We start from the raw sequence: 14,656 nt of genomic DNA on the forward strand, positions 1-14,656 counted from the left end.
AGGAGACAGAGGTAAGCATTGGAGTTGGCAGCAAACTTCAAGTGCTTCCCCTTGAGCCGCGTAAGACCAGGGGCTGCGTCTCCCAGGGCAGCCTGGGGGATGGAAGAGACTTGGCTTGGTGTTGGGAGGCCCTGGTTCTGTTGCCAGCCCAGTGAGTGGCTTGGGTGGCCCTCTGCTCTTCACCTTGCTCCCTACCTGTGGCATTCCACACGCCTCCTGGCCGTCCTCCCTGTGTCCTTCCCTCTACAGTGAAGAATTCTGAGCACTGTCAAACAAAGGGGGCCAGTGCTGCAGAGAGTTATTTGCTCAGAGCCCCTCCCCACCCTGCGGGTCCTCATACCAGCTGCCCAGGACTCTGCATTTAGCTCTTCTCTCCCTGGTATTCCCAGGGTCACTCTGAGCTAGTTCCTGGACAAGGGTCCAGCCAACTGCTTCTACTGTTCCCTCCCAGTGGTAGGTTCTCTTTTCTCCTCAGTCCACTGTCATCCCCAGCCAGTTCAACCCTTCATCCCCTGTGGGGAGTAGGCAAGACTTCCCAAGTCTTTCCTTGGGAGCTCACAAACTCTTAGTCATGCTTCAAAACCCAAGTCCCAATTCTTCCAGGCTGCCTTTGCTTTCCTTAACAGGTACTCATCATGCCAGCTCCACATTAGTTCCTTAACACAAACATAGAGGATGGTGAAACAGACACAATAAATGCTCAATGCTTTCACGGCACACACAGTGTTTTTCTCCCTTTGTCTCACAAATTGGGCCACACACAAAGTTGTAGCAAATCCTAACCACATCCCTCTCCTGTGCACACATACACACATGCACAAGAGACACCAAAAAAAAAAAAAAAAAAAACCCACAGGGATTTGCTCTCTTCTTGATTATAAAAGAGACACAAAGTCTCTTTCCACCACACCCTCGTGCATACACAACATAATGCAAATGTACAAATTACACATCATAAAAACATACAGAGAGGCATATTTTCTGTTTTATTTTTCCTGCTTCACCCGCACCTCCACAATATACATGTAGAGACAGTGTCTCTGCTGAATCTACCAATGCACACGCCTGGAGAGCCGGTGCTCCTCTCTGCTTCCCTCCCACACCCACTCCTCCCTCTCTCTCTCTCCCTCTCTCTCTCTCTCTCTCTCTCTCTCACACACACACACACACACACACACACACACACACGTGCAGTAACAATCCCCAAATATAGCCATCTGTCTTTCCTTCACACATAAACACACAGGTATGCAGAATCCATCCCTTCCCCCTTTTCTCTCTCTCTCTCTCTCTCTCTCTCTCTCTCTCACACACACACACACACACACACACACACACACACACACACACACACGCAGCTGCAGAGCCCCGGGTCATACTCCAGTGCAGGCGCCAGGCAGGAGACAAAGGTCGCCAAGACTCCCGCGCCCCGGACGGGACACCACACAGCCTCTCCCCGACTCCTCCTGCCCTCAAAGCCAGTCTCGGCGGGTCTGGACTCTGCACCCTGAAGCCCGAGGCTGGAGCCCGCGCCGGCCCCTCAGAGGTCCCCAGGCAGCCCTGGCCTGGAGCTCCCAGGGCGCCAAGGGTTAAAGGGCTCGCGGGGGGGGGGGGCGGGAGGGGCAGTCCGGCCTCCGAGTGTGATTGGCTGCGCAGCCCAGGCCCGGGCTCCCGCGCCCCGCCATTGGCTCGCGGCGGGCCCCGCCTTCCCGGGAGTGGGCGCCAGAGCCTTGCGCTTGCCAGCGGGGAGCCAGACGCGCGGCCTGGGCCAGCCAGCCCAGCCATCTGAGCTGCGCAGCGCGCTGGGAGCCAGAGCCCGAGTCGGAGCCGGAACCGCCAGCCCGAGCCGCCAGCCGGAGCAGCCAGCCGGAAGCCGCTAACCGGGAGCCCGAGCCGGGCCGAAGCCGAGCACGCGCGCTGTGGTGAGTGCGGTTCCAGCCTGCGCACTGTTCGGGTTCAGCCTCGATGGTCTCCGCCGGCCGCCGCGGATGGCACCCGGGCCCGCCTGACTCGCGGGGGCTGGGCGCCCGCTGCAGTGCAGCCCCCGCTTGGCCCTCGGTAGCGTGGAGCCGAGGGGCGCCCGGGCAGGGCTAGGCTCGCCCGGGTCCCCACGCCCGCGTCGGCTTCATGGCCTGAGGCCGGTGGCGCGGAGCTTGGTTCTGGGCAGCTGGCCCGGGCTGGGTGGGGAGGACTCACGGTGGCCGGTTCGGCTTGGGGACCGTTGGTGCGGTCTGATTTGGGGCATCTGGAAGTCCTTTCACCCTGCTTGGCGTGCAGACCCTTGGCAGCGCGCTGGGTCGGGTTTGAGGGTGGTGGTGATTCCGAGGCTCTGAATCCACCTGGACCTGAGTGTCCGGAAAGCTGGGGGCGTTCTGGGGCTCCATTGGGAAGTGGTGTGTGGCTGCACCGTGAGCATTTGCAGGGCTAGACTGGGACACTCCGTGACTGCTGATCCCGCTGTGGCATAAGGGTTGGTGATTGTGGAGGTTTTGGGATCCTCTAAGTATAGAATCATGTTGTTGGCAAATAATGATAGTTTGAGTTCTTCTTTTCCCATTTGCATCCCTTTAATTTCCAATTAGATAGGCAAAAGAAATTCAAGGGATCTATTTACTTCTTTTCAACTCAGTTTTGTTTGAAGTCAAGTCGGGAAATTCTTCACTGAGAGTCTGTGACTGTGGAGGGGCCTGAGAATTTAGAGACAGAAGAGATTGGCTCTGCTCTCAGAATGCTGAATAAGGAGTAGGGAATACCAGAAACCACTCTGATTTAGTGTGTGACAAGAAGAGGGCGCACATGGGCTCGGGGAAGAGAGAGGAGAGTGCCTGCTCTGAGGGCTGTGAGGTGTGAAAGAAGGCAGAAGGGAAGGGAACCAAGAAGACCTCTAGGAGGCAGAAAGCCAAGATGCAATCAGGAGTGATTCTTGCCCGGAGCACATGTGCAAAGCCAGAAGTTTGAGACACCTTGGTACATTTTCAGAGCTGCCAGGTAATCCCATGTGGATCAAGGGTGGGGTTGGAGAAGGGAGCCTGGCAGGGAGAGGAGAAACAGCTCTGAGTGCCAGGGGAGGTAAGCACCAGGCAGGTCTAGAAGGGCTGCTTGGGCCAGAGGGACTTGGACATGAAGGTGACAGGGGTTTGTCTATGAATTTACAAAATTCCTTCCACCTGAGGGATTGGAAATTGGAAGAAAACCCAGATGCACAGAGAGTCTTCAACCTCAGTTGGTCAAAATTGTTTAGTTAGAGGAACCAAGGTCCCTTGTTTCCATAAGAAACATAGATACACTTGGCTGGATTCAAGAGGACATTAATGATGGACTGGGACTCCAAGCCACGCTTGCTGAGTATGCGTGGTCAGAAGGTAGCTATTTCTTCACTCCTTCTTTGGGGTGGATTCTTGGAAGGCTTAACAAAATGGAAAAAGAAGCAGAGCTTTGGCTGTGTGGTATGTGAAAAGATCTTGTGAAAGAAAGCAGCCAGAAACTTGCAGGCAGAGAGCAGAGGGAGAAAAAATATGCAGAGTAACAATGGATTATAGCAAAAATGAGAACCCAAGTTAGAGAGGATGTGTATGACTCACTCTTGAACCGGGAACGAAGCAGAGGGGAGCTTGGTGGCTGCCTACTGGCAAGAAAGGTGCAGGGTAATGTCAAAATCTGCATTCCATTCATTTCAGAGCATTTATGGATCTATGCTAAATGTGGAGGTCAATGCAAATAATTTGACCACAGAAGAGAATAAACTTGGAAGTGTCAGTTCTTACCATTAATAGTGATTCAAGTGGAAGTATAGCTTATGGTACAAAGAGGAGGCTAAGAAGTGATATCTTTGATGGTGCTGTCTTGGGATACAAAATAATTTAGTCAGAATTTAGTCCTTAGGACTGACATTGGTTAAGTACTCAGAATATGACGGGCACACTTCTTCAGCTTTACCTGCCACACCTTTCACCCTCACAGTAGCCCCAAGAGGGAGGTCCTCTGAACATTTCCATTTCACAGATGAAAAAAGCCAAGACACAAGAGCTTATGTAACTTGCCCAAGGTTCATGGGGGAAGAGCAAGGATTCAAATCCAGGTGGGCTGGCTGCAGAGACCTTCTTAACTATCATCCTCTGTCTTCTCTCCAAACAGTTTAATGAAGCAAGATCAACCAATTAGATATCTGGAAATGGAGGTGCATGCTGCTCACGTTTGTTCATGGGTGGCATTTGAAAATTTTTTGTGCCTTCAGAACAACACAATAGTAAGAAAAAAACGAGAAACCCCAAACAAGAAGTATCAGTGCAAAAACACAGCACAGTGCATGCAGCCTTGCTGGATGCAGGAAGACCGGGCATTTTGGTAAGGACATGTGGGAAGGAGAGGCTGGGGGAGAGGTCAACGTGACCTGTAAGTGAGAAGAGAACCTTCCAGGGAGAGCATGTACTGGCCTAGCAGGGAGTCACATAGTAAGGAACCCACAGGGCCCTTGCCATGGTGTCCCCAAAGCTCCGTCTCCATGACTCTGGCAACCAGAGGCTCACTGGGGTCAGGACTACCATGGTCCTAATCAGGGAGAGAACGGCAAGCATGGTCCCAGAGCCATCCCACTGCCTCCATTTCTTTAAAGGCTTGAGCTTCAGGATGGTTCTCTTTGTTCATAGCCTAATTGACAGAATTGGAAAGAAATTTCGACCTCTGTTAGTGCATCTCCCACCCTTGACAGACTGTAGAAGGGCCTCAGATGAGGGGGGCTTGCCAGGGCCATCCAGTCCACAGGCAGCAGGGCTGGGAGTAGGTCTCAGTTGTCCTGAATCCCGCCTGGCACCTTTTAATGAGCTCATTTTCCTGAAGGCCTCCATTTATAAAGTGCTCTATTCAGCTAACGAATTAAATGGTTAGTTATTGATTCAGAATCGGTGACTTCCTGTATTAAAAAATTCTTTTTTTTTTTTGCTTTGTTTTCTAGATTTTTTTTGCCCTCCTTCCCTCTCCCAACCACCCCACTCTATGTCTGACTTCTCCCTTGTTGGGCCTGGTTGTTCTCAAATTCTTTATGGTCTCTCCTGGGTTATGGTTCTGTTTCTTTTTTTCCTTCTCATGGTCCTCCTTCCTCTCTCTCTCCTTTGCCTGTTCCCCCTCCTCAGCCTCTCTTCCACTTTCCCTCTTCCTCTCCCTAATTCTCACACACACATAGGCAGACATCCTCTCACTCACGCTGGCTCACATTCTCTCTAGATTTAGAGAGAGACAGAGACAGACTGGCTCCATCCTCTCCCCCTCAGGAGTGCTAAAAACCAGTCCATCTGTTGTAGATCTGCTTATTATTTGAAATTTTGCCTTATGGAGAAAGAGGGAAGCTAGGATTACTGTATTCTCTCACTCTTCTCTTTAAACACAGGGAAGTGACTACTTCTCACCTAATCAGTGCATTAATAAACACTTGGCAGGACCAAAAAAGCCATATTGACATTCTCCCTTTAGGGGAATTGGTATAGCTCTTTTTTTGCAGAAGGGCACTTCATGAATTTTTAATGACTGAAGTGGTGCAGGCTAGTCAGGGCTTCAGCATAGCTCACTCACTCTCCCTGGATATCTGGTTTCCTTCTTAGCACTGTTGGCCCATATTGGACATACAAATTGTGTCAATAGGAAGAGTGAGGCTTTTGAGCAATCAATCTTTTTTTTTATTGGTTGTTCAAAACATTACAAGGCTCTGGACATATCATATTTTATACATTTGTTTCAAGTGGGTTATGAACTCCCATTTTAACCCCGTATACAGATTGCAGAATCACATCGGTTACACATCCATGTTTTTACATACTGCCATCCTAGTGTCTGTGGTATTCTGCTGAGCAATCAATCTTAACCGTAAGGCTGGTTTTGGTCTTAGGGAGGTTCGGGACTGGAGCCCCATGTTGCTGAGGCTGGTGGTGCCCAGGAATATGGGAGGAGGAGCTTCCATCTTTGAGCTCCTCCCAAGGATTCATTCTTTCCTAGTGCTACTAGAATGGAACTCTGCCAGCAAGGCCTCATTCTACCTTCCCACCTTCTCTTCCACAATCATCAGGGATGACTGAATGCAATTCTTCCTCATGAAGAGCTGATGTTACCCAGGAGCCTCCACTTCTCCCCAGAAGCCCCCTCCACCAAACTCACTGAGCCTGGTCTTTGTCACCACCAGGTACCTAGCTATCTCTCCTTCTCAAGTATGACTTTGCATGCAGAGCTACTCTTAAGGTAGCACTACATAAGGGGTGGCCCTCGGCAATCCAGCTTTCTCCCCATCCCCTCTAGTCTGTCCCTGGGCAGACCATAAATTTAGGGGAAATTCCATCTTTGATCAATGTGATTTACAAAGTCTCTCCACCTTGCCCTGCCATGTCCCTTGCTGCTCTTCTTCAGAATCATGATGAGCATGATACCAGGTCTCACAAGATGAAGTATCTGGTAGGACGCTTGACAAGTGCTATGTCATCTTTAAGAAGAAGCCAAGTTGAACCCTTCTCCTTCACAACAAGGCTCCATTTTGGAAATGCAAATGAGATCATTTTAGAAGGGACGGAATGCTCCAGGAAGGAAGTAAATTTTTAGTCCCTGTCTTATAGGTCTTTGAGTTAGTCTTCCTTTTTTTACGGTTGGGTTGATGAGTAATGTGCCACATCCACCCACCTTGGGAGCCAAACCCTATATTTTGTTGACTGGTGTTAGCAATGTCATTCATTGGATGCTAGAGAGTCAAAGTCTTCTTTCCATATGGATTAAGTGCCAACTATAGACCTCATTACCCCACTTTCTCTAACTTCCTGAGATAACCTGCCTGCATTGGCATCTTAGTGTATTTGGGCCACATTAATAAAGTATCAAAGACGAGCAGCTTATACCAAACAGGAATTCATATTCCACAGTTCTAGAGGATGGAAGTTCAAGATCGGGGGCCAGAATGGCCAGGTCTTGGTACGTGTGCACTTCCTAGCTCACAGATGGCTATCTTATCACTATGTTCTCGCATGGAGGAAGGGCCAAGAGAGCTCTCTGGGGTCTCTTTTATAATGGCACTAATCCCATTTATGAGGACTCTGCTCTTACACCTAATCACCTCCAAAGCCCTTACCTCTGAACATCATCACCCTGGGGATTATATTTCAACCTTTGAATTTGGGGGGGGACATAAATTCCATCTACAACAATTATTTGAGCAAAAAATTTCCCAGGAGCCCTGTAAAGGTACCCTTCCTTTTCACGAGGGAGGGGCCAGGGAGTTGTGGAGAAACGTGGTACTCCCTCCCAATTGTCTCTGCCCTTTCTGGATGAAAGCTTTACCCAGGGTAGACCTGCTCTCCAAGGGGCAACTGGAAATGGGCGGAAAGGTGTTCGCCATGACATCGATGCCAGCAGCCAGGAAGGCCAAATGCTCTGCCATGCCACCTACAGTCTGCACTACCCAAAGCAGAAACACAGCTGGGAAGTCACTAAAACCCAGCGACACAGAAATGGAAGTCCCCTAGAGGCCAGGATTTGTTGTCCTCGTTTTACAGAGGAGAAAATCTTGGCCAGAAAGGGAAAGTGGGTTGCTTAATGTCACACAGCTAGCTAGTGGCAGAGCTGGAGTGGAACCCAGCCTGGGGTTCACTTTCCAGCCAGGACACCCTCTGCAGTGCTGATGCCGCAGAGGACTGGGGAGGCATTGGGCGGCAAGAGTGCCTTGCTGAGCGTGGACTGCAAGCACAGGACAGGCTGGGCCACTGGGCAACTGCTGACTGTATCTGAAATTCTGGAGGTGAGCCAGCATGTGGTACCCTGAGCCTGCAATGTTGGGCCTGCTCTTTTCCTTTGGATTGACTTATTTTGCTCAGATCTTCCTTCTCTTTCCAAAAGACACCCCCAGACGCCCCCTTCATTCAGGAGTAACATTAGTTAGCTTAATGAAATGGAGTCATTTCCTTTGGGGTAGAAGTTGGTCTTTCTAAGGGAGGGCCCTGTGTAGTGTACCTTCAATGAAGGATAGAGGAGAGGCTGTGGGTGGGCTAGTGGCAGGAGGCCAGAGGCCTATTCTTAGCTCTGTTGCTATGTGTTGTGGTGAAGGCCATTGAGGCTTCTTGTTCTTGTTGGCCCAATCAGCTCTCAGCATTCTGCATCCTGTGCTGGGCCTTGGAGATCACCAGCCATGCGTCTCTTTCAAGCCTTGGCTGGTTGGGGATGGGGAGGGAATACTGGAATAGCTACATGTTTCATCCAGTGTCCAGCAAAAAACAAAGAGTATATGCCAATGAGGCAACTCAGGTGAGTTTAATAAAAGAACTGTTTTCTGAGGCAGGATCAGGTGTGGGGTAGCTAATGGTCTCAGAGTCCCTCTATCTCCCCCTGTAGACTTTCTTATTCCTTATAGAGAGGACACTTGGTGGCTGGGTATCTTCCTCTTTTATTTTTCCTCTAAATCCATTTTTTCAGACTTCTTTGCTTGCTCTGGAACCTCAAGTTCTGCTATCCCTTCCTTCTCTCATCTGTTTTGGACTAAAGATATGGGAAACAAACCCCCTTTCTCTCCTAAGCACTCAGTCTAGAGGGGGAATGTATTGGTTGATTTTCTGTTACTCTAACAAAATACTTGAGGCAGGGAACTTTATAAAGGAAAGTTTATTTAGCTCACAGTTCTGTAGATTCAGGAGCATGGTGCCAGCATCTTGGTCTTGAAGTGAGCTTCAGAGTTAGATCACAACATGACTGACAGCATTGTTGTAGAAACATGAGCAAGAGGGAGAAGTGTCAGGGGAGGCAGGAAGCCAGAGCAATGCAGGGATCATTCTCTTTCTTTTTGGTGACCTGATCACAATGAAATAATGGGGACATGAGAATTACAGTGCCAATCCCAATGACAAAACCACTTTCTATTAGGCTTCCCCTACAGCTTCCCACATGGCCACCTGAAGACCAAACTTCTAGCATATGAACCTTTACACTTAAACCAGATCAGGGAGGTATCTGTACCCACCAGGGATTACTGCACAGTGTGACCTCACAGTGCTTTGGGAATGCCACATTGTGACCTCCTAGCTTCTGTGGAGACAGCATGGACAGAAGGCTTCTCAGAGGTGAGGACACTTGACCTGAGCCCTGGCCAGATCTGGTGGACAAGGACCCAAACTATGGGCACCAGGAATAGCTCATGCAAAAGCACCACTGAAAATGGAAAAGACAAGTGCTTTCAAAAACCATTCATTTATTTTCATTGCAAATAATAGAAAATAAACCCAAAATAGTTAAAGAGAAAGAAAAAAACATTTTAAATATGTTACTTATAGTCTCTAAAGTTCAGGGGCTACAAGCATGACTGGCTCCAGGTGGTCAGATACAATTACCAGGCATCTTTCTCTGTCTGTTTCAGACCTTCTGTCTTCTAGGTTAGCCCACTGAGGCAGGATTTCTCCACTGTGGGTCATGGAGTGGGGAAACAGTTCTTAAAGTATTCCGTCCATGTGTTCCATTGACCTTGGGGATCTAGGTAAAGATCGACACCTCTCTTGCAGCCTCCAGATAGCAAGTATTGTGATGAGATACTTTCACCCAGGTCACCAGGCCTCTCAGTTGAGGGGAAGGGAAGGAGAGACTTTGGCAGGTCCTGATCCCTGGCCTCTCCTTGGGCAGATACAGACAAGGAACAGTGCTCCTGGGCCATAGAGGTTCCCACTAGGAAAGAGTAGTTGAATTACCGGAAGAAGAGATGTATTGTCAGTTTGTAATTACTATAACAAAATCCCTGACACAATTAACTGATAAAGAGAAAAACGTTTATTTTGGCCCAGGGTTTTGGAGGTTCCAATCCATAATTAATGACCAGAGCACATGACCATGCAGACTGCTTATCTTATATGCCAGGAAAGCAAAGAGAGAGAAAGAGGAAGGAGAGGGGTGCAGGTCCTACAATCCCCTTCAAGGATACACCTCCAGTGACCTAAAGACCCTCCACAGGGCCCCACTTCACAAAGGTTCACAGCACCTTCCAACAGTGCCCCCCTGTGGACACTCACCTAAAGCACAGCAAGAGGGGAAGGCAGAACATTCTGGGAACTCCAAAAATATTGCTACTGTAGCCCATTTCACTGGGTATAGCTACAGAGCAGGGTCCAGGTGGTGACAGCCTCCCCCATTGCAATGGAACACTCCTGAAGGATTGTAAACGAAGAAAAGACTTAGACTTGAAAACTTGAGATTTAATCTGAAAACTAAAGCAACTTTCCAAACAACAACAACAATAATAATAATAATGAAAAGCCATACAATACCTTCTAAGCCAAAAAACAACATGTTTGCAATTATCTGCTATTTAAATCTCCTTGTTTCATTCCTTTCCCCCAAATCTTCTCAGGAGACAGGCTGCATCACCTAAGGTCAGTGTGTATTTTCAGATTGCATTAGAATTCTTACTTGTGCAGGGACCAGAACCTTTTCGTTTGAGGCTGGAAGGACTGGGCTAATGTGCCTGATTGCTGGGCTGGGCTCAAGTTCAGCCATCTCAACGGAGCCAGAAGCATTTGCAGGCAGCTCCTGGCTGGGACATTGACAGGCAGCCTCCTGTGCTGCTGCTCTCAGTAACCCCCCCCGCCCTGTGCGCCTATGAGTCACAACATGGCCCTGTCAAACATAGAGCAGACGCTAAGCCACACACTCTCCCCGCTCCCCCCACAGCAGCAATTGCTCCTGACAGTGTCTAATTGCACAATCCCTTTCCATTTGTCAAGACCCACCAGTCTCCATGCAAAATAGAGACTGACAGTCGTGTGGGGGTGGACATGTACCACAGCAGAGGAAGCAGAGACATCTTGCTAAGAGTGACGAGGGTGCATTGGGAAACAGAAGCTTCTAGTAGGTATGATAAGAAGCGTGTGGCTCAGGGCCTGGGCCTTGGAATTGAAAGGCCTGGGCTAGACTTCAGATGCTGCTCCTTTCTAACAGGGGATCTTGGGCAAGTTGCTTAATTTCCCCAGCCTTTAATTTTTCTCATCTATAAGATGTGAGATTAGAGCACACAGATGAAATGGGATGATTATAAATCACTGTGAGCAGTGCCTGGGTCAATAACTGTCAGCTCTCTCAGTGTTCCATGTCTCCTGCCTTTTGGTTACCATATCCATTTCTGATTAGATCTCTCCAGGTTGCTGGGTGTTATTTCATTCTGGTGCTGGGTTGTCAGTGGGTGGTGGGGTTGGGTGGGTCACACTGGGTGAGAGGAATCAAGAAGCTTTTACGGTGGCCTTGATCCCTAGGCCTTCTCAGATAGGACTTCCTTCTGTCTGACAATTTCCAGCCCATCTGGAAGGAGTGAAGGTAATTTACAGAGCTGGAAGATATGTGGGATTGATTTTGTTTGCAGAAATTCCAAGTGTGCAAATATTTTCACAGGTTCCTTACTTATGAACTCTGGCTACAGGTTGAGAACTTCCATGTTATAACTCATCAGTAGTGTTGTAGCTTTGGGGGAACTTCTAAATGATCTTTCTTTTCCAGTTTGGAGTAATTGAGAAGTAGGAGCTCATAGCTGCAGGACTGGAGATTTGACCTGTGGTCCTGATGAGGCTGTCTGCTCCTCTCATTCTAGACTGACCTTTGCAGGTGGTCCCAGGTGGAGCTGGACAGCCCAGGCCCCTCCCCAGGGAAGGAAGAAGCAAGGTATCTGAGTCCTCAGTTGCCACCAAACACCTAGGGCCAAACCTGCCGCTTCCCAGGTCCTAAACCCCAGGGCCCCCAAGTGGCCTAACAGTGGCACCTATTCAGGCAGAGGCCCTTGAACATCCTCACCACCCGGTCTCTCTCACTTTCCTTCCAGCTGGACGTGAAGTTTCATTGAATACCTTCCAACAAATCCTAGCTCACTTCCAATCATACTCGAGCCCTCCACCACATTGGCAATTCCAGCCATCCTCATTTCCCTATGGACAACCTGAACACCTTCCCTTCTGCTTTCTTTGCTGCTCTCTCGCTACCAAAGTTTCTCCACCCAGCAGCCAGAGTGATGTTTTAAAAGTATCAGACTCCTCATGGTTTCTTATTAGAAGAAATCTCCAAGCTTTCTATCTCTGCCTTGCAGGCTGTCCATGATGTACCCGCCCAGTGCTCACCTCCTTCCACCCCTACCCACCCCCTCACCCTTGCTCACACAGCTATGGAGCCCTTCCTGGGGTTACTTGAGCATTGTGCTCACTCTGGCCTCAGGACCGTTGTACATGCTGTCCCCTCTCTGGCACTATTCAGGTCACTGCTCAGCTGCTGTCTCCTTGGAGAGGCCTCCCCAGCCATTGTCTGAAAGAGCTGCTCTCTCTGTCATTGTCTTCTACTTTATCTCATTTTTTGAATGTTGCTTTTTACTATTTGACATGATAGTATGCCTTTCTAAAAGCTAATTTGTGTGGATCTGTGTCTGTTCTATTTGGTGCTGGTTCCCCAGAGCCTCACATGGGGCCTGACAAAGAGTAGGAGCTCATCAGTCCTATAGCTGGGTGATCTGAAAGGGAAAACCAGGAAGGGACCAGCTCACACTGCACAGGTCCTTCTCCCAGGCTCACTGATTGGTTCAGCCATTCCACCCTTGTAGTTCGAAGTCAGAAGGCATACACTGGATCTCCCCACATTTCCTCAAAAAAAAAAAAAATTCCCCTATCACTTGGCTCAATAAAAGATGACTCAGGAAGCAATACTATCTACATAAAACATGAATTCCATCTGAATTATTTCCACACAATTAAAAAAGGAACTTGGAAAATATAGCACCAATGAAATGCTTGTGGAATTATATTTATCACTAAATTTTAAAAGATTTTCTTAAACAATTTATGTATTACAAAGTACTTTCCTTTTGTTTTTGTGGTGCTGGGGATTGAACTCAGGGTCTTGTACATGCAAGGCAAGCACTCTGCCATCTGAGCTATTTCCTCAGCCCTGCAAGTACTTGGATGCAGGTTCTCCTACTGGGCCTTTCATAACAATTCTGGGATATGAGCAAGGTGGGTTTGACGGTGGCAGTGGCACAGATTAGGAGACTGGGGACCAGGTGCTAAGATGTTGGACTCCAGTGCTACCTTTGTAGCCATAAAAGCCAGGACCCAAATCAAAGCCATTGGACCCCACATCCAGCCCCTTTCCCTTGATGCCATGCTGCTGCGCTTTATGGAGACGCCAGCCAGGTCAAGACTGCCAAGCCCCTAGTTCATGCACACCTCTTAATTTCCGTAGTCACCTTTCTGACAGACATTTTTTTTTTAAATGTCAACAGCTGTTTATACTGGAGCCTAGTGTAAATAAGGATTCTCTAAATCTCAGAAGGAAAAGAAACCTGCAAAAGTGTATCACTTGTTCATGCATTTTTGGCCTCCTGGGACCTTCAGATGGAAGCTTCTGGATGGAAATCAGTTCTGTTTTCTGCACCTGACTCTTCCATTTAGTGCCTGTGGAACACTGACCACTCCATGAGTGGCACACACACTTCCACAGTCCCCTGCAGGGCCCCCACCACAGATGAGAACTAGGACTATCATAATCCTTATGAGGCTCTGGGGATTGGGAGAATGTCAATGTGGACCTCCATAACCATTTCTTCTCCAGGCACAATGACGCCTGTTCTTTCTCATCCTCTGGAAAGCACTGTGCCATCTCTTGCTCATTTTCCTTCTCCTCTCCAGACACTGGGTGAACAGCCCTCTTAGTTACGTGCTACAGCAGATGTGAGTTTAGAGCCACATGGCCACCGTAAGATCTCTGTCCTGGAGCATTACCTCTTAAATGTCAATCTACCTGAGACTCGTGAGGGGAGCTTGCTAAAACCCAGATCATAGGTATCAGTCTTTAAGGCATTGCTTTGGGAGTTCTAGAGTTGAGACAGAAGCTGCCTTTCAGGTCAGCTTCTTTAGAAACTCTGATGTAGGTGTTCCTTGGAAACTAGCTCATGATCTGAGCAGTGACTGTAAGTGACTGCAGAGGTCGGCATGGGTCCTGCTACATGGCAGGCATCAAAAACAACTTGCCCTGACTGGAGTGTGTTGAAATCTTAGAGTAGTTTTGATTTGCATTTCTCTAATTGCTAGAGATGTTGAACATTTTTTCATATATTTGTTGATTGATTGTATATCACTTTCTGAGAGGTATCTGTTCAGTTCCTTGGCCCATTTATTGATTGTTTATTTGTTTTCTGGAGGTTAGCTTTTTGAAATTAGTGCTCTATCTGATGTGCAAGTGGTAAAAATTTGCTCCTAAGCTGTAGGCTCTCTCTGTAGGCTGTGGGCTCTGAAGCTGTAGGCTCTCACTGATTGTTTCTTTTGCCAAGAAGAAGCTTTTTAGTTTGAATCCATCCCATTTATTGATTCTTGATTTTACTTCTTGTGCTATAGTAGTCTTGTTAAGGAAGTAGGGGCCTCATCCGATATGATGGAGATTTGGGCCTACTTTTTCTTCTATTAGACGCAGGGTCTCTGGTTTAATTCCTAGGTCCTTGATCCATTTTGTGTTGAGTTTTGTCTATATATGAAATATGAATTGTAATGCATTTTGCTGTCATATATGACAAATTAGAATAAAATATTTAAAATAACCCCAACAACTTGCCCACTAAATGAGTATATTGCTCATTTGAGAGTGGATTGATGCTGGTGCTTTGTTTGTTTGTTTTGTTTTGTTTTTATTT

General features: G+C 48.1%; 1 long non-coding RNA gene across 2 annotated transcripts in view; it reads left to right on the forward strand.

Moving 5' to 3' along the window:
- The first annotated feature begins 1,627 nt into the window (after positions 1-1,627).
- The window catches only part of LOC120885280 (uncharacterized), a 69,801-nt gene continuing 56,772 nt past the window's right edge, over positions 1,628-14,656 (forward strand). The window contains exon 1 of one of the 2 annotated variants that reach the window (XR_013436446.1): positions 1,628-1,922. This is a non-coding gene — a long non-coding RNA (uncharacterized LOC120885280). The remainder of the gene's footprint in view (positions 1,923-14,656) is intronic. The other variant, XR_013436445.1, reaches the window with a different exon arrangement.

The sequence above is a fragment of the Ictidomys tridecemlineatus genome, chromosome 3, assembly GCF_052094955.1.
Source record: "Ictidomys tridecemlineatus isolate mIctTri1 chromosome 3, mIctTri1.hap1, whole genome shotgun sequence".
NCBI lineage: Eukaryota > Metazoa > Chordata > Mammalia > Rodentia > Sciuridae > Ictidomys > Ictidomys tridecemlineatus.